Source organism: Manis javanica, chromosome 5, assembly GCF_040802235.1.
Source record: "Manis javanica isolate MJ-LG chromosome 5, MJ_LKY, whole genome shotgun sequence".
Lineage (NCBI taxonomy): Eukaryota > Metazoa > Chordata > Mammalia > Pholidota > Manidae > Manis > Manis javanica.
In genome coordinates, this window is record NC_133160.1 from 10,601,924 (window position 1) to 10,622,309 (window position 20,386).

The 20,386-nt window shown below is 47.8% G+C and overlaps 1 long non-coding RNA gene across 1 annotated transcript; it reads right to left on the reverse strand.

The window, feature by feature from the left end:
* Positions 1 to 10,895: 10,895 nt before the first annotated feature.
* On the reverse strand, positions 10,896 to 18,358 carry LOC108391983 (uncharacterized). The gene is made up of 3 exons (XR_012131283.1): positions 18,222 to 18,358; positions 18,062 to 18,121; positions 10,896 to 14,891 (listed from the first exon to the last, which is right to left on the reverse strand). It is a non-coding gene; the product is annotated as an uncharacterized lncRNA (long non-coding RNA).
* Between the last annotated feature and the right edge of the window lie 2,028 nt (positions 18,359 to 20,386).

The window sequence follows — 20,386 nt, forward strand, 5'->3', positions numbered from 1 at the left end:
ATCACTCAAGGTTCCACCAATTGAGAGAGAGACAGAGGCAGAGAGACAGAGAAACAGAAAGAGACAGAGAGACAGAGACAGAGATAGAAAGAGACAGAAAGAGACAGAGACAGAGAGAGAGATTGCAAGGGGCTGGCTTACCTGGTGGTGGAGTCTGGTTTGGTAGGTCTGAAATCTGCAGGGCAGGCAGTTCAGGAGGACAGGCAGGCTGTTGCTGACGCTCCTGTCCTGTCCGCAGGTGGAATTTCTTCTTGCTTCGGGAAATCTCAGTTCTGCTCTTAAGGCCTTTCAACTGATTGGGTCGGGTCTGCCCAGAGGATCCAGGATACTCTCCTTCACATATAGTCCACATTACAGATGTTAATCACGCCTACAAAACACAAGCTCGTAGCAGCACCATCTGTGCTTGTGTTTGACTGATAGCTGAGCACCGGCGTCTAGCCATGTTGACACATTGCACTGACCATGACCCTTCGCAAGAAGCCTCGAAGGCAGGTACTATTGAGGCGTCCATTTAGGGTGGGAAAGCTGAAGCTCATAGAGCAGAAATGACAGGGTGTTGGCCCCACAGCTGGTAGGGAAAGAGCCAGGTTCAAAGCAGGGCTGGGCAGCTCCAGATCCCAAGTTCTTATCACCTCACGATTAATCTTGGCATCCCTTCTCAGTGGGTGGGGAACTAAGGTCGGGATAATGCCCAAGTCAGAGGTCCAAAAGTAAATAGTCCATTTTAGATCAGATGGCACTTTTTCTATAGCATAGGGGAAGAACTTGGGATGTGGATTGAGTGATTAAGATCTGAGTACAAATCCTGACTTTACCACCTGCCAGCTGTGTGACTTGCCCAAGTGTCCATTTCCTCATCTGTAAAATGGGGGCAATGGTGGGCCCTTCTTCATGAAGTTACTGTGCCAAGGGCACTCACATGGCACTCCCTGAAGTTCAGAGGGCACCACTGGTGGTACCTTTCACCATCTATAGATTTGACTTGACATGATGGTAAGTCCTGCAGTGACAGCATTGTTCCTATATCAGTTCTTTAATCCTACTATCATGGCAAAGAAAAAAGCTGCCGATTGGAGCTACCCTGTCTTGAGAGCCTCTCAGACATTCGCCAATCTCCTTTTAAACAAAAACAGAGCAGCGCCAGGCATGGCACCACCAGTGGCATGGGTATCCAGTGAGAATTTCTGATAATGTTGCATCTTCCTGGAATTTATCTGTGCAGTTTTCCTACTCTTTATAGCCAATATATGATGATACTGGTTCTCTATTTCTACGGATAGCATCAAGATTATTTTGCATAAATTCCTTTAATTAAAAAAATGATTTAAAGAAAAACATTAAGTAATAATAGTATAGCGAGCACACAGACATAGCAAACAGCAAAAGCAACCAAAAGAACCCAGAGGAAATGGAGAAAGGTTTAAGAAGCACCTGGTAGGCAGTCATACTCATGGAGACGCTCCATTCACTCATTTACTCATTTGTCCAAGTATTTATTGATCACCTACTATGTGCCAGGCACTTGTTCACACGTTATCAAAAGATAAGGTCCTTTTCTTATGGAGCTGACATTCTAGTGGGAAGCACCTTAACAATCCAGCAAATAATCAAACAGAATCATGTCATCAAGTAACAAGTCCAGTGAAAGAAATGGCGGGGAGAGGGGTGGGTAAGAGATTTGGAGAAAGGACCTCCTCTGACGGGGAGTGGGGGTTGGAGAAGGACTCTCTGTGGAGGTGACATCGGAGTGGATACCTGGCTGATAAGAAGCAGCAAGTGGTGCGGAGATCCTGGGGAAGACATTCTAGGCCCAGCAAGTACAAAGGCCCAGAGGCACGACCAAGCTTGAATGTTTAAGCGGCAGAAAGAAAGTCAGTGAGGCTGGATCCTAGTGAGTCGGGGGGCAAGTGGGAGGAGATGGAGTCAGAGAGGTGGCAGGAAAGACATCCAGGGCCTCAAGGGCCATTGTTATTATTTTTACAGCTCCTTGAGGACCCGTGGATATGGTTGTCCTGCCAGCTGTCAGCTGTAGGCCTGAGGCTACCTGTCAAGGACATTACTGGTCTGAAGGTGGAAGAATTTGGGGAAGGAGGGGAGGTCAGGGCCAACTGCTGCCCAGGCATGGGAGTGCAGCCTGTCGAGGGTTCCCCAGCTGCAGGGCGCCAGGCTGGAATCAGCTCAGCCCACCCAGTCTTTAAAGGTTTTTAAAAACACTCAAATGACACATGGATATATTCTCCTAAGAAATCAAAACATTGTCCTCGAGGCTGTGAAGTCCCCACCTCCCCAGCCCCTTGGCTGCCTTATTTTACTTCCTAGCACTCAGCACCGTCTTACGTACTGATGTCTTACTCATTCGTTTCTTGTCTGCTTCTCTCACAAGCACGTCAGATCCACAGGGGCAGGGATTTTGGTTTCCTCTTCACTGCATCCTTAGTTCCTAGCACAGTGCCTGGCATAATATGTATGAAATAGATGAATGAATGAATCAGTAATGAACAAAACACTCCACCTGCCTCCCAGCCCTCCTAAGCCCCCCAGAGATAACCGATCCTCTCTCTTTGAAATGAGCCCTTCCAGAGCTTAGTCCAGTAGTTCTAAAATGGGGGCACTTTTGTCCGCAGGGCACATATGGCAACATCTGGTGACATTTGGGTTGTCCCAGCTGGGGGAGTGGTGCCATTGGCAGCAAATGGGTGGAGGCCGGGGGTGCTGCTGAGCAGCATACAAAGCAGAGTGCAGCCCCCCAGCGAACAGCCCTGCTCCAGACGTCAGCAGTGGCCAGATTGAGAAAGCCTGCCGCAGTCTGCACAGCCCACAAACGCACGCAGACTGGTAGAAAACACAAAGGCCTTTTCGGTGTGCTTTTAAGTAAATGGTATCATATTGTACGTACTATTCTCTGGGCTCTTTTCTCTCTTAATAATAAATGTTGGAGATCTTCAGGTCAGCACAGGCAAAGCTCCCATGTTTCTACAAAACAGCAGTTGTCCTGGCCAGCTCCTCCTGGTTAGCGTGTAGAATGTAGTTTCTGATTATCATGAACATTGCCTCAATAAGTAGTTTTGGGCTTTCATTCACATGAGCCAATAATTAATTTTTAATGGTTAGGGCAGCCAGAGTAAGCTGGGACTTTAGCTCTTGCCACAAAGCACATGGGAACTCTGGGAAGTGTTGAACAGGATCGTCTCAAAGATCTTTCCACTCAGACATTCCCTGAGTCCTTAAGTGGGGCAAGCACCCGCCGGAGCAGGGCCTTCTCCGAGAAGGTGAGGTGCTCATGAACAGCTGAGCAGGGAGAGGGAGGGCATGCCAGGCGGCAGGGATGGTAGAAGCAAAGGTCCAGAGGCAGGGGCATGAACAGCGCACTCGGCTAACAATAAGATCGCCTCTGGCAATGACCTCCAGTGCCAAGCCGTGTGCTGAGGCCCAGCCGCTCCAAATATGGTCCCTGGACCCGCAGTGCCAGCAAGGCTTGGCGGTAAGTTGGAGACGCAGCATCTCGGACCCCACCCCAGACCTACTGAGTCAGAATCTGCTTTTAACAAGCCCACCAGGTGTTTGAGCTGCACATTAAAGATGGAGAAAAACCCAGTCTTGGCTTAGAAACATCTAGAAACACATTTTTATCCTACAAGAGAGAAGATTGGATTGAATCACTCCTTCCCTCTGTTTTCCCATCTCTCAAATATCTTCCAAACAGTTTTTACTTTGGTGGAAGAACAAAGACAAAGATGGAAAAGAAAATGCAACACACGCACACAGGCACACATATACACACGCATCGGTGATGTCATTTGCTGAGGAAGTGAGGGCTAACAGGCACATATTTCTTTAATGAACACCATTTCCTACTGAAAACATGCATAAAACTCCATGCAACTCTCCTACCAAGATCTCCAAGCTCCGGGGGTCATCCCAGCCTAGAGGTTAGAAGGGGCACCTCAGACACTTAAAGACCGGTGAGCAGAAGCCTGTCCAACAGCTCGAGGGCTTATTCTCCATCACTTGGGAGAAGAACCCCTCAGTGGGCCTGTCATCTGTGATGGAGAGCAGAGCCCAGGGCAGCCTGAACTGGCAGGACTTGACTCCGACAGCTCAGCCCACCCAGAGGCTATCATAAATTCCCTTCTTTAACGGCCCAGTCGGGCCTTTTACAGCAACCATCTGTATAAATAAAGTATTTTTGGTCTAGAAAAGTGGTTTCTTCTCTGGGCAAGATTTTTCGACTTAATTGTCCCCTCATCTCCAACTCCCAAGCTTAAAAAGATTAAGCCTGGGCAAAAGAAACATATCATTTTATTCCACATCTCTTAAAAAAAACAAAAACACGTCTGAACTCCGTGCCTCCCCAAGGGAGATGACTGTTGGCACTGGGTCCCCCGCTGGAAGGCTCTCTGGATGTCAAGCTAAGGGGATGGACATTTATTTCCAGCTACAACTATTTTCTCCTGACCTCTGGCCTCTGGCCTTGACCTTTCTCCTTTCACTGGATTCTGTCTCCCCAAATTGCATGAACTCATCTCTAAGCCTCCAGCAGCCCATACAGAAAGGAGAAGAGTTCCCAGCATAAATATTTAGCGTGAGGGTCTTGGAGAATGTTTTGGGGAGGCTCCTGGCAGCAGGGTTCTGGGCTCAGCTGCCCTCACAGCTTCTCCCATCCCGGGCCATCAGAGGCGATGTCTAGAGGAAGCTTGGTGGTGCGGATGAATTTGCCTCCCTCATAATCTCTACCACCACTCCCCAAACCTCCCCCAGTAAACAACCTAAACTAACACAGCTACGTCCTTGGCAGGCTGCCCCTGTGGACCAGATCACGGTCCGCAAGTCCCACTCATCGCCTGCCACTGTAAAGATCTGACCTCCTTCACAACAGAGGTGAACATCCGGGGCTCTGAGCCAGGCCTCAGTTCAAATCCTGCTACCTTGTTGCTAGGTGACTGGGCAAGATGCCTTGGCTCTCTGCGCTGCTCGTTTGCTCCTTGTAAAATGAGGATAAAGCAGTGGGTCTTAACTGAAGGTGATTTTGCCCCATGGGAAACATCTGGCATGTCTGGAGACATTTTGCTGTTACAACTGGGGAAGGGGACTGGCATCTACTGGGTGGAGACCAGGGATGCTCTCAAACACCCTGAAGCACCCAGGATGGTCCCCTACAGAATTATCTGGTGCAAATGTTAATAGTATCGAGGTTGAGAAATTCTAGGATAAAGTGATCCCCACCTTCTGGGGTTGTAGTGAGGATAAAGTTCAGAAGCAGCTAGCACAGGGCCTAGCACATGCTGAGCGCCTAGTCTGTGGCCACTGATGTAATTACTATTGTTATGCTCTCTGTTGACTCCATCCTCTTCTCCCCAGCCCCAGACCGTGTCCTGGCATAACCCCAGGCGTCTCCCACAGTGTGGTGTACCCGGATGGTCCCACCTGGTGCATGCAGAGCACCCCTGCCCATCCCCATTTCTGCATCCCAACCAGGTCTCTTGCCTGGAGTCCTGCAGCCACCTCCTCATCTGGTCTCCCTGGCTCCACGCTTGTCCCCTCCATCACTGCACATTGCCACCACAGTCCCAGTAACCAGTGTGTTTTGAACACTAAGAAGGTTCTAGATCTGTGTTGAGAACTTTATATACATTATCTTAGTTATCCTTAGAAGAAACCTGTGAGACAAATAGAGATTGTCTCCATTTTAGAGGTGGGGAAATGGAGGCTCACGGCGATACAGTGACTGGCCCAAAGCCACACTAGCAAGCCAGCGGCAGAGCTGAGATTTGAAACCAGGTTTGGCTGAATCCAGACCTTTTCACCGGATTGTCGTTCAGCATCTCTGTCTTCACCAAAATAGTGGGTGTACTACCAAACCCCCTTGGAACAGGGGTGTGTTACAATGGAGAGCCCATCTCTGGTGGACTCCAGGAATCTGACATTTTGATAATCTCCTCTCCACCCCACGAGGGATGATTCTGATGCTGATGGTCAGTGGACACACTTGGAAAGAGACTCTCAGATCCTGTTGCTCCTCTTCCTAAAGCCATCAAAGTTTCCCTTTGCTCTCAGGCTTGAGTCCCAAGTCCTGCACACATAGCCCCCTTTCTCTCACTTTCCCTCGTTTTTTAGTTTAGGTCCTGTCTCTCACCCCTTGGCATTTGCACGTGCTGCACCTCCTGACTGCAGCCTTCCCTATACCTTTGCCTGACTGATTCCTGCAGGTGCTGGGCTGGGAGTTAGGACTCCTGGGTCTTGACCTCACCGGGCAGCGGTCATACAGTATAACTTTGGACCTGGTCTTCACTCTTTTTGGGTCTCAGTTTCTCCACTTGAGTCATGAGGATTGGACTAGATTCCGGCTCTATGAACAGAGGTGGCCAGAGCAGGCTCTAAGCACCAAAGGCAGGCGTCTGGTTCACCCCATTTGCGTGCGGATCAGCAGCCTGTTTCCTGGCAGGTGCTAAGCTGCCTCTTAGCTAAGTCATGCTGATGAAAAATTCCAGGGAAGTCCAGCCCCAGCACCTTGGCTGAAGTTTCTTTGGCCAAATAATGTTTCTCCACCTTATCTCCAACCAGCTTGCTCATAATGTTTAGACATTTGGCTTTGAGAAATCTGGTGACTCAGAGAGAAGCAGCTGTGACTGGTCCCTGATCCTGAGCCCTCCACCCCTGACAGGCACATGCCTTTCCAGGCAGAGAAATGTACTTTCCCAGCAGCTCTTCACGAAGCAGGAGAAACTTGAGGCCCAGAGAGGGGAAACAACTTCCCTAAAGTCACACAGCCAGACAGTGGCATGCATGCATTAAATATTTACTGAGCACTGACTATATGCACGTCCTTGAGCAGGTGCTGGGAATACATGGTGAATGGGACAAAGACAGAGACTGTCCTTATGGAGATTTGAGTCATAGCCAAAGACTCGTGATCATATCAAAGGCTCACAATTTGAAAGCTCTTATCATACTGGTCACTCTTTCAAGTGCTTTATGTGATTAGTTAATCCTCATATAGCCCAAGAAGGTAGCTACTGTCATTTTACAGTAAAGAAACTGAGGCAGGGTGAGGCCAAGACACTGGCTCAAGGTCATACGGGTAGCGTAGTAGGCTAACTGGTGGACCTCCAAGACATCAGGTCATAATCCCTGGAACCAGTGAATGTTACCATTTATGGAGAAGTCTTCACAGATGTGATTAGTTTAAGGATTTTGAGACGAGGAGATTATCCTGGATTATCCAACTGGGCTCTAAATGCCTGCACATGTATCATTCTAAGAGAAAGGCAGAGGAAGAGCAGACAGACACACAGAAGAGGAGACGGCAATGTGAAGACAAGGCAGAGATCGCAGCAATGTGGCAGCAGGCAAAGGAATGGTGGCAGCCACAGCAGCTGAAAGAGATGAGGAAGGATTCTCTAGAGCTTCTGGAAAGAAACCTTGGTTTCCACCTAGTGACACTGATATTGACCTTTTGGCCTCCAGAACTTTGAGGTTTACTAAGTTTGTGGTAATTTGTTACAGCAGGCATAGGAAACTACTGCGGCTGGTAAACCAAATCAAGATTTAAACCTTGGCAACCTTCCAATTTTCAGCTTTACAGATGCACTTGACTTCTGTTCCTTTGGCTTTTGCCAGTCCTAGTCCTGCAATAAGGTAGATTAGATTAGTCAAAAGCAAACTCTTGCTTTTTCCTATTTTCTGCTGGCTGGGAGGCAGATGTGAAGGCAGGATCCAGAGCAGCCACTCTCACTCAGAGACTGAGGCTTCATGTTGGGAATGACTGAGCTACCTCATCAGTCCTGGACCAGAGATCTCTAAATTGTTACACTAGAGACAGAAATAAACTTCTATATTATTAACATGAGAAAAACAGAGAGAAATAAAGGAAGATAGAAGGAAGGAAAGGAGGATGGAAAGAAAAAAAGAGAAAGGAAAGAAAAGATGACTTCATTTTCTGAGTTCTCCCCAGAAATACCTGAGTTCATAGGCTGACTTCAACTTTCATGGGGAGGGAAATGAGAAGCATCTATCCTAATAGACTATTTTTCTGTTAGATTCCTTATTTACAGAGCCCTCACTGCCATCTTGGGTTCAAGGCCAGGAAAACATTTGTCTCCAAACTTGTACATAACCTCTTTTTCTTCTTTCTTTCCTCCTCCCTCCCTTTTCTTCTTCCTCTTTTCTCTCCTCTTCCTCCTTCTCCTTCTTCCTCTTCTTTTTCTTCTTCTACAATATCAGGCGAACAGGCACAGGTAACTCAAAACATTTCCCTTTTCACCTTATCTGCCAGGAAACTCAGCTCAAGTCAGTATTCAGCTGTCATTCTTGATTCATCTCAGGTGCATGGTAACATCTGTGTCTATGCTCCACTGAATTGGAGTTGTTCACTTAATTTATTTTTAGTTGTTCTGGTAGAAGTCTCACTTCTCACTCTCACCAGTTGAGGAAACTATCTGAGCTTCAGTTTCCCTGCACACAAAATGGGGGTGATAATCATTGAGCAATAGATCCCCAAAATTCATCCTGCCCTGCTGACCATAGAACCCATCTCCTATTTTGGACCCACCCCTCCTTTGCTCAGTGCACACGGTTCTGGCACACTGACTCCTGTGTCTGCAGCTTCTATCACATAACAAATTGCCCCCAAACTCAGTGGCTTAAAATACTAAGTATTTATTGTTGCTTACAAATCAATGGACCACTGGACAGTTTGGGCCTCAGCTGGTCTCATGCATCTGTGGACATTGTGGGTTGGGCAGGGAGCTCTCCTGAACTTGGCTGGCATGCTCTTATTTGGGGAGGTCAGCTGGCTGTCAGCTGACCCAAGTTGACCACTGCTGGGGGCCTGGGCTCTCTGTCATGTGGTTTCTCATCCTGCACCAGACTGGTCCAGGCTTGTTCTCCTGATAGCTAGGCCGGCATCCGAGAGAGAGCAGAAACTACAAGGACTCCTGAGGTCTGGGATGCAACACGCAATTGTCGCTTCCCTGTGTTAACAGGCAATCCAATCCAGTCTTCCTGTGCACTTGGTAAGACCTCAATCTGGGAGAGGATTCTTGACTCTGATTGAGAAGGAATTCATGAACAGGTCGGATAAGTGTAGGTAAGGAAGGAGTTCATTAAAGTGAGCGTCGCAATGGCAGGCTGTAGAAAGCAAGAAAGAGCAGAGGGAGTGAAGGGGGCTCACTGAATGCCTGTTCCGCATAGTGCAAACCCCTTGCCAACTCATAAAGCCAGCGTCACCTAGCGCCCAGTGTCCGCTTGGATCTGCATGGCGTGGGAACTAAGCCCTTACAACCCCAGAATTTGGGGGAGCCACAGAGCACTGAATGGAGGGAGATTATGCTCTGAAAACTTCCCAAAGGCAAAGCAAGTTGATTCTCAGGCAGGCTACTAAAGAGCATGACCGTACAGTTGCAGTCCTGTCCGGGTCACCCAGGTGACTTGCAAGCCCAAATCAGAGATCTCTGTAGCCCCTCCCTTCTTACCTGGGGCTGAACAGAGACAGAATGAAGACTTGTGGGAAAGTCTGGAGAACAGAATGAAATAGCAAAGTAACGATGACACCCCTGGAAGAGCGCAGAGACAAGTAAATTGAGCAGTGAGAAGTCTTTATTAAGGCAAAAGAGTACACACTCAAAGAAAGGGGCGTGTGGGAAACCTCTGAGAGGAGGTGTGCTTAAAAGGTGGGTATTCTGTCTTTTAAGGATTTTCAAGAATGGAATAAAGAGTCAGGGGGGGTGTAAGTTTGTCATGTGGTCTCATAATGTCTATCTCCAGTGAGAGACACTATGGCATTATCTATAGTCAGTCCTCCAGATAATTCTATAAGATAAACTTAACGTAAGACATTTATGATCCTGTTTCTCCCCGTATATAGTGGTTACCCTCAAGCACTAGGAACATACCAGTTAAAACTGCTTGTCTTCATTTAAGGTAGGTTGTTGGCTGATTGCCAAAGAATAGTTAGGAATCTTACTTCCCAACTCTCTGCTTTTAAAATGGAATCTTAGCCTTAAGATAAGTCCCTCCTCATCTTATTATGCTATTTATATCTCAGCATTTTTAGGAAAATTAATCATGATGCTTGTCCCATGTCCCTGCCCTATCTCACCTGCATTCCATTGGCTAGAGCAAGTCTCAGGTCAGCCCAGATTCAGAGTGTGTGGAACGAACTCACGTTGCAAAGGTCTTGGGTCCAGGGAGGCCGTAATTAGGCATCATTGTGGTGAAACTATCCCAGTCTCCATCTCAGCTCCAGAAGTGGGTAGGAGATCCTGGCTCGGCTGATACAACCATCTCATATGGTTACAGGAGCTAGTAAAGGGGTGTGCATCTGACCTAAATAAGGCCAACCTGAATCAGTCCCAGACTTTAACAAAGACATTCTCCTTCCGTTCAGGTTTCTGAGCTGGCAGGATGTAAGGCTGCTAAGGGCCATCTTGAGACAACACAGGGAGAGCCTACCTGGGGGTGAAGCCAACACAGAGGAAAGCAGAGCTGAGTGACGGAGAGAAACATTGCTGGATTCTGCTGTGATCTAATTGTTTTTTTCCCCCAGATCTCTGAAGCCAGGATTCTACCTCTGGACTTTCCCTGTTTGGGCCAAGAAATCACTTTTTGTTCTGTTTTTTGTTTTGCTTAAGCCAATTTGAGTTCAGTTTCTATCCCTTGCAATCAAAAAGCCTCCCTCTCAACTGTTACATACAGACAAATGAACCCAGGTCGGTCCTCTGGCTCCAGAACATCCCTTGTTCCAATCATTGCACTAGATGACCTCTATGGAGAAACTTTAAAGGCTCATTTTTCTATCTGAATTCAAAGTGAGGAAATTTGCAATCTTAATGGAACCCTTAATATCTATGAAAATAGGACCTTAATCTATGTGTGCAGAAAGGAGAAGTCCGGGTTTACACATGAGCCATTTTTAGGCTGCTTCCAACCTGGACATATTTTATTTGATCCATGCAGTATTTTATATCTTGGGAAAACATGCTTTTTTTTTTTTTCTGGCTTCTCTTAAAAAATGAGGGGTGAGGCTGGATTTGAAGTGAGAGTCTGTTCACTGGAGCAGGAGGGCAAAGCCTCGATCCCTGAATGCAGCTCAGTCTAAGGTGGTTTCCTGCACCTAGAAGGCCTCATCTGTGTCAGGGCACATCTCCAGGAGCCAGCCATTCATTCCTTCTGGGAACGCAATGCCCTTCTGTTCCCCCACCAACCTGGAGTCCTGGAGGAGAAAGCCAGTGGGGCCTCTGGTTGGATGTCAGACTCCACTGTCCCAGGGCTCTGTGGCCTTACTGATCCCTGGTCCTCTCTGGTCTCCCTTTTCTCATCTGGAAATGGGCATGCGGTCACCCCTGACCCACTTGCAACCTCTCCACCCCACATTCTGATCCTCCTTTGGGGAGCCATCCTCCCCATGTGCTTGGCAGTCCATCAAGGTCAGTGGGGAGGGCACATGACCTAAGCTTAGCTGATCAGATTTTCTCTTAGGAAAACCAGAAACTTAAGAAGAACTAATGCTTAGTTGGGGAACAGTTGGTGCCCTGAACACCCAGTCCTTTGGTTCCTGCTTCCCATGTCCCTGGAACTGGCCTGTTACTGTCCTTTCCGAGTCCCAGCTTGTCAAGTTCTTCCAATATCCTCTTATTTTCCTTTTTTTGGCTTAAATGAGCTGGGATGTTTTTTGCTGCTTGGCACCCAAGAACTCTGGCCTAGGTGACACCTATTGCTTCTAAGGTTAGTGTGAGGGTCAAGGGTCAAGAGTGTAAGGCAGGACTTCATAAACTGTAAAGTACTACCCAAACATGAAGAATTGTCCAGGCACTGGCATGTAGATCTTATGAACTTGGGGCTTGGAATCAGAATTTGATTTCTGGCTCTACTGTTTTCTTGCTGTGTGACCTTGGGTTACTTGCTTGCCCTCTCTGAGCTTGATTTTTCCCGCCTGGAAAATGAAGATCACACTGTATGAGGACCAGTTATATAATCTGTGGGATCCAGTATAAATCAAAACATGGGGCCCCTTGTGAAAATTATTAAGAATTTTAAGATGATGACAGCAGAGCATTAAACCAAGTATGGGGCCCTTCTGAGCATGGGGCCCTGTGGCAGTGCCCAGGTTGCATGTCCATGAAGCTGATCAAGGCATGTGGGAAGGAGAAGCTGTATTACTCTAATTGGTATCCAACTGCCTCTCCCAGAAAGCACTGGAGAAGGTTTGCAAAGGTAGAATATAGCAATAGGTTTCACCCATTAAGCACCAAGTATGCAACAGATAATTCTCATTTGCTATTTTATTTAGTCCTCAGAATGGAGAACTTATACAATTCTATGTGACAGAAACCAAACCCAAATTGGCTTAAGCAAAAAAGAGAATTTAATGGTCCATGTAGTTAGGCACATTCTAGCTTCAGGCATAGCTGGATCCAGGGATTATGCCTAAAGAAATGAGTTTTTCTCTGTCTCTGGGCTCTGCATCCCTAGGGAGCTGGTTTCATTCTCAAGGAAGCTCTCTCCAGGCAGAGGAAAATGTGGTTCCAATATCCTGCCAGCTCTGAAATCACAGGCAGGGGAATCCCTCGAACACCAAGGAAGGAAAGACCTTCCTTCCCCCTCTTCTGTGTTTGTTATGGAGGAAGATGGAAGGCGGGGATAAGTACTCTAACAGCCTACGTTTACCCAGCGCTCCCAGCACCTCCAGACATTAACTTCTCCTTACCACCACCTGTTGAGGTAGATTCACTTCGACTGCTTTCTTCTGTTTCATTTTTTTCTTTTCTCATTTCTGTCATCTATGTCTCTTGCTGTATTTTCGATTCTCCTTTATGTTCTTCCAATTTTGTCTTAATTTCTGAGATTTTTTTCCCCTTTTATTTCCTGAGTTCTGCCAGCTCATGATCATTATTTCCTTCTGTGGGCCATCTTCTGTCTTATTTCTGCTTTTGTGTATTCCTTCATTGAGGTGATTGCTCAATTTTTTTTTCCTTCATGCCAGAATGATTTGGATACAATTTTCATCCTTTGTGTTAACATTTTAAAAACTACTGGAGATTTTTATTCTCTTTTTCTACATAGTTTAATATAACACCTTTGTGTGTCAAGGTTTTTACACAGATTTTTTAAAACGTGTAATTGGAAAGGTTTGATTTTCCTGGATCACCTATTTACTGATTGTTCCTGTAGGTGTGGAGCAGAAGGAGGATAGTTTCCTGACTTCACAACTGAAGGTTCTCTCGTCTGCTGCCAAAAAGACAGATTGCTTCCTGCAAAGATGTCTTCTCACTGTAATCCTTTGTTATACTCCTCTGTTTCCCTGAACCTAACCAAATTCAGAAGGCTGCCAACACTACTCATCCCAGTTCCTACACGCATTTTTACAAATCAAGAGTATAGCATTTCATCTCAGGGCAAGCACTCTTCTCCAGAAAGGCTTTTTGCCGATGCTTCTGAGATTTGCCACCACTGAGCCCACTTACCACCTTCTGCATGACTCCTGCCCTATATTAAAGCAGCTTTCGGAAATTTTCACATATATTATGAAGTTTATGCATTGTACCCTTCTGTTTTTGCTAAAAATGGAGTTTGTAGGGTTTTTTTCCCCATTGTCCTTGATGCTTTGGTATAATTTCAAGGAGAAGAGGAAAAATATTGCCAAATGCAGCCATTTTTCCTCGCCCCATTATCTTACTGGGTCCTCTTCAGCTACTCTGAGACAGAAGCAAAACACCTATGACTGTCCCCATTTTCTACATGAGAAAACAGAGGTTCTGAGGCGCTCGGGTTGCTGCAGGGTGGCAGGAGGGCCAGTTCTTGGGATCGGTCTGCATATCAGATCAACATAGGTCTATTTTCTCCTTGTCTTCCATGTCAGGCCGGATCTCAGGCACAACAGGGGAGAGTTGAGGAGACTGCGCATGGACTGCGTCACGTTTTCCACTCCCAAGTGCCAAAGCAGCTGGTTGGGAGCCATGGGGCTGCCTGTACTCCTGTCCTGGGAAAATCAAAGGAGGGGAGGCTTGCTGAAGCCCCTCTCCTCCAGCACCCACCCACCTCTGGCAGATGGCTTGGAAAGCAGGGCAAGACCACTCCTGACCATCATGTCCTGCCTGAGATGGGCCCAAGTGGAATTAGCCTGGAAAAGCTGAACAAAGAGAGGCTGCCCAGCTCAGTCCTTCCTGTGTTTGGGTAGCTGTCTCCCGCCTCTGGGCTCTTTGCCGACCACATTCTCTGCATACTCCTGGCTCTCCTAGAGGGAAGGATGCTGGAGGGTGGCTTCATTGCAGCTGAAATCCTCATTTTTTTAGAGACCTTCAAAACTCCTAACCCACAGACATGCCCCATCACACAGACAATCGGCTACAAGGTCTGATGTCAGAAAACACGTCTGTTCCTCCATCCCTCTGCCTCTGATCCAGACGTGTTTCTTCTACTCCTGTATTAAAATGACCAAATATGGGAGGTTTGCCTTCTTTCTTTCCTCCTCTAAAATTTTTGATTAATAGGCTCGCACAGTTCTGATAAATACTCAGCAAGTGTGTGCTGAAAGAATTATACTTCTTTCCTTTTATTATATGCCTACTGTATGTGCTAGACACACAATCTTCTTGCAGCCACCATGGGAGGGAGGCCTTGTCATTACTGCCTTGTATAGACAAGAGCACCAAGGTTCAAAGCATGAAATGTAGCCTATTCCGCATCTAAGTGATACAAAGGACATCTAACCAAATTGACTCAAAAAAGTTCAGAGATCAGGTATGCATTAATCAGTTTTGTTGTGTAACAAATACCTCAAAATCTCCATGACTTACAATAGCAAATCTTCATTTTCTTACTCATAGGTCTGCAGGTCATCTGAGAAGTCTCTGCTTCAGGCTGCAGGTTTAGGTTTCCGTCGTGTGTCATGGCTAATGGCAGAAACCAAGAAGGTCAAATGGAAATACATGATTCCTCTTGAAATCTTTATGCAGAACTAGCATACCATCACTTCTTCACCTTCCACTGGTCAGAGCAAATCCCATGCATGAGCCTACCACAACTGGGTCAGGGAAACATCCTGTGCCCATAGTGGGAGTCCCTGCAGGCAGGTGGCAAAGGGGGTGAATGTCTAATTCCAATACTGGGAGAGGGGAAGAACTGGAGACCATGGGCTAATCTACCACAAGACAGTTCCAGAGTGGTTAATTAATTGTGGGACTTAGTAATGACTCTCCTCAGGGTCCAAGATGCCACAGCTCTGACCCAATCTCTGGTCAGCCTCACCCACTCGCACATGGCAGATGTGGGCTGATAGTGTGACCAACCTTCCTGTTGGTCCAGGACTGAGGGATTTCCTGGGATATGGGGCTTGCAGCACTAAGACCAGGAAAGTTCAGGCAAACCAAGATGAGCTGGTCACCCCAGGGGTGTAGAAACTGTTCCTGAACATTGGGGGCAACTAGGGGTGGTGCGTGAGAGAGAGAGAGAGAGAGAGAGAGAGAGAGAGAGAGTGTGTGTGTGTGTGTGTGTGTGTGTGTGTGTTGCTATTCCATAGCCCAACACAGCAAACAAACAAACATTCAGTGTTACACATCTCCAACTGTAACGGTCATTTGGCCACTCCTAATTCCACAGGGAATTTCACTTGGCTGATTTCTATACAGGACTGCAACCTGCCCTCAAGTACCTGGCCTTCACCTCTTGTCCCTCAGGCTTCCCCCTAAAACTATTGTCCTCCCTTGAGTCTATGGAGTGATTTAGTTTAACATTTCAGCTCCAGATCTATTCTGCATACCCCCAATGGCTACACCATTGGTCTTTGGCACAACAAAACTCTAGGGCCAAAATTAGGTGGTATATGTGTATTGTTGGTATATACGGTGTTTTAAAAGAATGCGAGCCATTATTTCTGGCTTCTTTTAAACCAGAAGAGCTGGCCACACTGCACATGTATTTCTGCATGGCCATAGTTGGCTGAATCGAGTAGAGGCAGCTTCTTTTTGGATGGGGCAGGGCTTTCTGGCTTTCCATTACCCCTTACTCCCCACCATTGCCTCCCTTATGTGATAGGCTTGCTTCATTCATTTATCATAGTTGTGTAGAGACCTGAGTTGGCCACCCTCTTTTTAGCAGCACAAAAACAGTAGGAACTCTCAGCCTTAGTCTCTCTCCTTCCCCTCCTCCACTCAACTTGGCCCAGCTTCTGTAAGTGAAAGAATGTATTCTTACACTGATACAATTCATGTCTATGGAAGCAACATATAGTCAGTTCTTTTTTTTTTGTTTTTGGTTGTTATTTAAGATGGTAAATATACTTCCCTACTTCAGCAGCCATGAAAATGCACCTTTCAGATCTCCTGTGCGGAGCCTAATTGACAGATGGACCATTGGAGTCATCTTTACAGTTGAGTAGAAGCGTAGAAGCCACCCTTCCCAGGGGCTGCTCGTAGTTAATCACCGAGGGAGGCAGGGACCCTGAGGTGGGCCCATTCTCGGGAGACTTGAGGCACCTTTGGAAACGCAAGGATTTCTTGTCAGCCTTACTGAACTTTCTTAGAACTGCACTGCAATGTACAACTGCCCATCTTCTTTCCTTCCTTCCATCCCCATCTCCCAGCCTTCTTTGGCTTCCTCTTTACTTTCCTCCCTGGCATTTTCCCCAGTAAATCTCATCCCATCTTGGCTGTCTCAGAGGACCTGGACTAGCACGTCTTCCCAGAACAGATCTGGATAAATCAAAAGGAAGAGAAAGAGATGGCTTCCAGGAAGGTGGACAGCATGTATAAAAGTATGGAGATGAGAAAGCCCAAGGTATGTTCATACTACAAGGGAGAAATTAGCCTGTCTAAGAGGGCATCGAATTCTTATGCTTTAGCCTGTCAAAGGAGGTGCTGTGTGACTTTGGGTTACTCAGTGAGTCTCTCTGGGATTTGATTCACCCTCTGCAAATTGTGAATAATAATAGTACCCCTTTTATAGGGGTTTGTGGGGATGAGCTAAAATTAAAGTGTTTTGCATGGCCTAAATTACCAACTAAAGTTAGAGCTCTAATTGCAAAAATATTTACAACTGCCCCTCTCTGATAGCGCTGCTTTTCAGTTTTGAAGAAGGCAAAACACAGTATTTTCCTTTCCTGTCACAGTTTGTGGCCTTTAGAATGCAGACATGAACCAGATCTGGTCCCTGGAATAGAGAAAACAGGGGCATGGGGGTGGAAAGGGCTGTCCTTTCCCAGGCAAAGCCCCCATTTTCTGAAGGAGCGGGGTCTTGACATTATCATCATGACCCTGTAATAGCCAGATAAGGGAGTGGAGGCTGGGTGGGATCAGAGAGTTGCCCGGATGTCTTGTCTCTGTTGGACAGTGGACATCTGGACACACTGAGACTCCTACAGGGGAACATCTGGATGCTCGGGAGAGTTTGGAATCCCTGTTACTTTCCAGAGCCTGCCTCTTCCTGCAAAGATGCTGTTGCCAGAGAGCTGAATGCCCTATTAGCTTGATAAACACAGAGCCTGAACTGCAATAAAAGTAAAAATAATAAAATGGAGGGAGATTTTTTAATGTTCACCACGGGCTAGTACTGTGGGAGGTGCTTCAGCTGCATTATGTCTCATGGAGTCCTCACCACAGCCATAACGGGAAGGTTGTCTTAGTTAAGATTGGTTTTGGCTGCATGGAAGAGAAAATCTGACTCACGTTATCTTCAGCAACGCTGACATTTGATTATCTCATTAAACAAAATGTCTAGAGGTGGGTGGGTCCAGGAGTGGTTATCCTGCAGCTCTGGTTTGGGGCTCTGCGATTTTCCTGGCCTTCTCTCGTAACACCTACACCATCATGTCCACACACAGTGGCCCTCCCAAAAGAGGAGGCAAACAGGGAGGAAAAAAATCTCCTGGAGGCCCTGAGCAGAGGTCCAGCCACCCCTGGACCAATCACCCTTGGACCCACTCAGCCAGCCCGAACCAATCCCTGGTGAAGAGATTTCCCGGGCTGGCTCAGAGCAATGGGAAGGGGGCAAGGCCACCCTCCTAAACACATACTGGATTCCTCAACAAGATCCCGTCTGCTACCAAGGGATAAGCCAGGGACCCTACCGTATTTTTCTTTTGTTGGTATGGGAACAGCTGGTCTTCTTTCCTGGGAGGATTTTGCCCCTGGGTTGAGGAGGGAAGGGACATGCCATTTGGGTGGGATTTAGACTGAGGTAACACTGGTCCACAGTCAAGCCAGGGGTATGGGGAGAAGGCTACTAACCTGTATTGAGCACCTACTGTGCTGGCTGATTCACATCCAGTCACCCAGGCCCCATGCTGGTTGGTTTCCTTCTCTCATCCTTTAATTCAGTCCTCACAACAGACCTGGGAGGAAGGAACTGTTCTTCTCATTTTTCCGATGAGAAAACAGAGACACAGTCCTGATCACACATACGGACGGCAAAAGGCTGAGCTGGAATGGGTGCTGAGGCTGAGCTGGAATGGGTGCTGGCCGCAGTTAGCTTTCAGCCAGTCGGATAGGGACATCCCCCAGATTAGGTGGCTTCCTCCGCATTTCAACCCTGTTCCGACAACAAGGCCCCAAGGCTGGGGAGGTGGAGCAGACCGCCCAGAGTTCCTGGGATAGTAATGGCCAAGTCAGGTGTGACCTCCTTTGCCAGAAGGCCACCCTACCCCAAGGGGCTCCCTAGATTTGGAGAAACAGGCCTGTTGTGTGACTTTTTGGGGACCTTTGTCTTTGTTGGCAGATAAGCTGAATAAATAAACAAGAAGTTCAAGAAACTCCTTTACCCTCCTGATGTTCTGAATCTACGGAAGCCGCACCAGGATCATCCAGCTGCCTTGACAGCCAAAATTAAACAGGCACATAAATGAATCCCTCATAAAATGATAGGAGGAAATGTTAAGTACTGTCAAAAAAAAGACAAAGAAAGAAACAGTTTAAGGCTGAGGGATGGTGTGACCACTTTAAACCAGATGGTCAGGGAGGGTTTCTTTGAGGAGGATTTCTTTAAGCAGAGACAGAGGGACAAATGATGTCACAGAAAGAGCCAGCTATGCAAATCTCCGACAGAAGAGCATTGCAGGGATAGAGAATAGAAAATGCAAAGGTCCTGAGGTGGGAAAAAGTTTGGGGAAGGACAAAAGATGAGTGTGGCTGGAGCAGAGTGGGTGAGGCGGAGTAGGGGCACATGAGGTCAGAGGGGTAAAGGTGAGAGGGGGCCATGCTCTGGGTCGTGGGATGTGCTCAGGGTGAGGTGGAGCCATGGAGGGTTCTGAGTAGGATTCAGTTACAGGCTTTGATTTAGGTCCTAACAGGATCCTTCTGACCACTGTGGGGAGAACAGACGGTAGAGGAATGAGGGTAGAAGCCAGGAGACCAGCAGGAGTAACAGCTCCTTCAGCGGGCTCGTGAGAGGGTGAAATGAAGCCTGCCTCAGTCCATCCAGCTGCGAGTGGCAAACCTAGGATTAGAATCCGACCTTCTAGTTCCCAGCCCCACCCACTAGTTCACAAAACTCACAGGTGCCAGGCACTCATTGGTTCGTGACTCTGTTTACTGACAAGCTGTCATCAATTCCTCACAACAACCTGAGGTAAGTTCAACTGTGACCTGTCCCCAAATAAGTAACCGGTCTCAGAGAGGGGACGTTACCTGCACAGGTTTCCCAGGGTGTAAAGGGAGGGGTGGTGGCAGGGACGGTGCTCTGGGGCCCAGGCCTGCAGGCTGGGAGCCCAGGTTCTAACCAGCACCCAGGGTGGTCTCTCGCAGAGCCAGGGGCCCTGGAGGCATGCATCCTAAGCATCATGTAATTGTGGTAATTGCCACCATATCCTGAACCCTTACTATGCTCCAGGTACAGGTGTGGGTGCCTTATACTCTTTGGTTTGTCCGCACAGCAGCTGAGGACATTGGGATTCAGAGCCAAGTGGCCAGGAGCTCTGACAACCCCTTGGCTACAGGTATTGAAGGTCATATAACAGGAGGTATAATCCAGCCTAACTCCTCTCTCCCCAGACCAACAGAAAACTCAAGGCCTCCATCTGTGCCAGGCGGGGATGGCGTGAGGAGGAGGCTGGGCCGTGCAGGCTGTTCAGGTGGAATGTGGCCGAAGGGCCATCCAGCCCCACCCCACCTCTCCCACCAAGTCACCTGTTCCTCCTCTCCCACCAAGTCACCCTCCCCGCCCACCCTCCGCATCCCTTCCCTGTCTCCCCGTCCCTCCCCAGCAATCCCCACCCCGCCCGTGACCACCCTTTCCCCACTCCCCTCACTCGTGGTGTCTCTGCCTCCTCGCATCCTCCCTCCGCCCCCCTCTACCCTCCCCTCCCCTCTCCCCTCCCTCTGCCCTCCCTCCCCCTCTCCCCTCCCTCTCCTCCCTCCCTCCCCCTCTCCCCTCCCTCTCCCGCAGAGCCCCGCCCCCA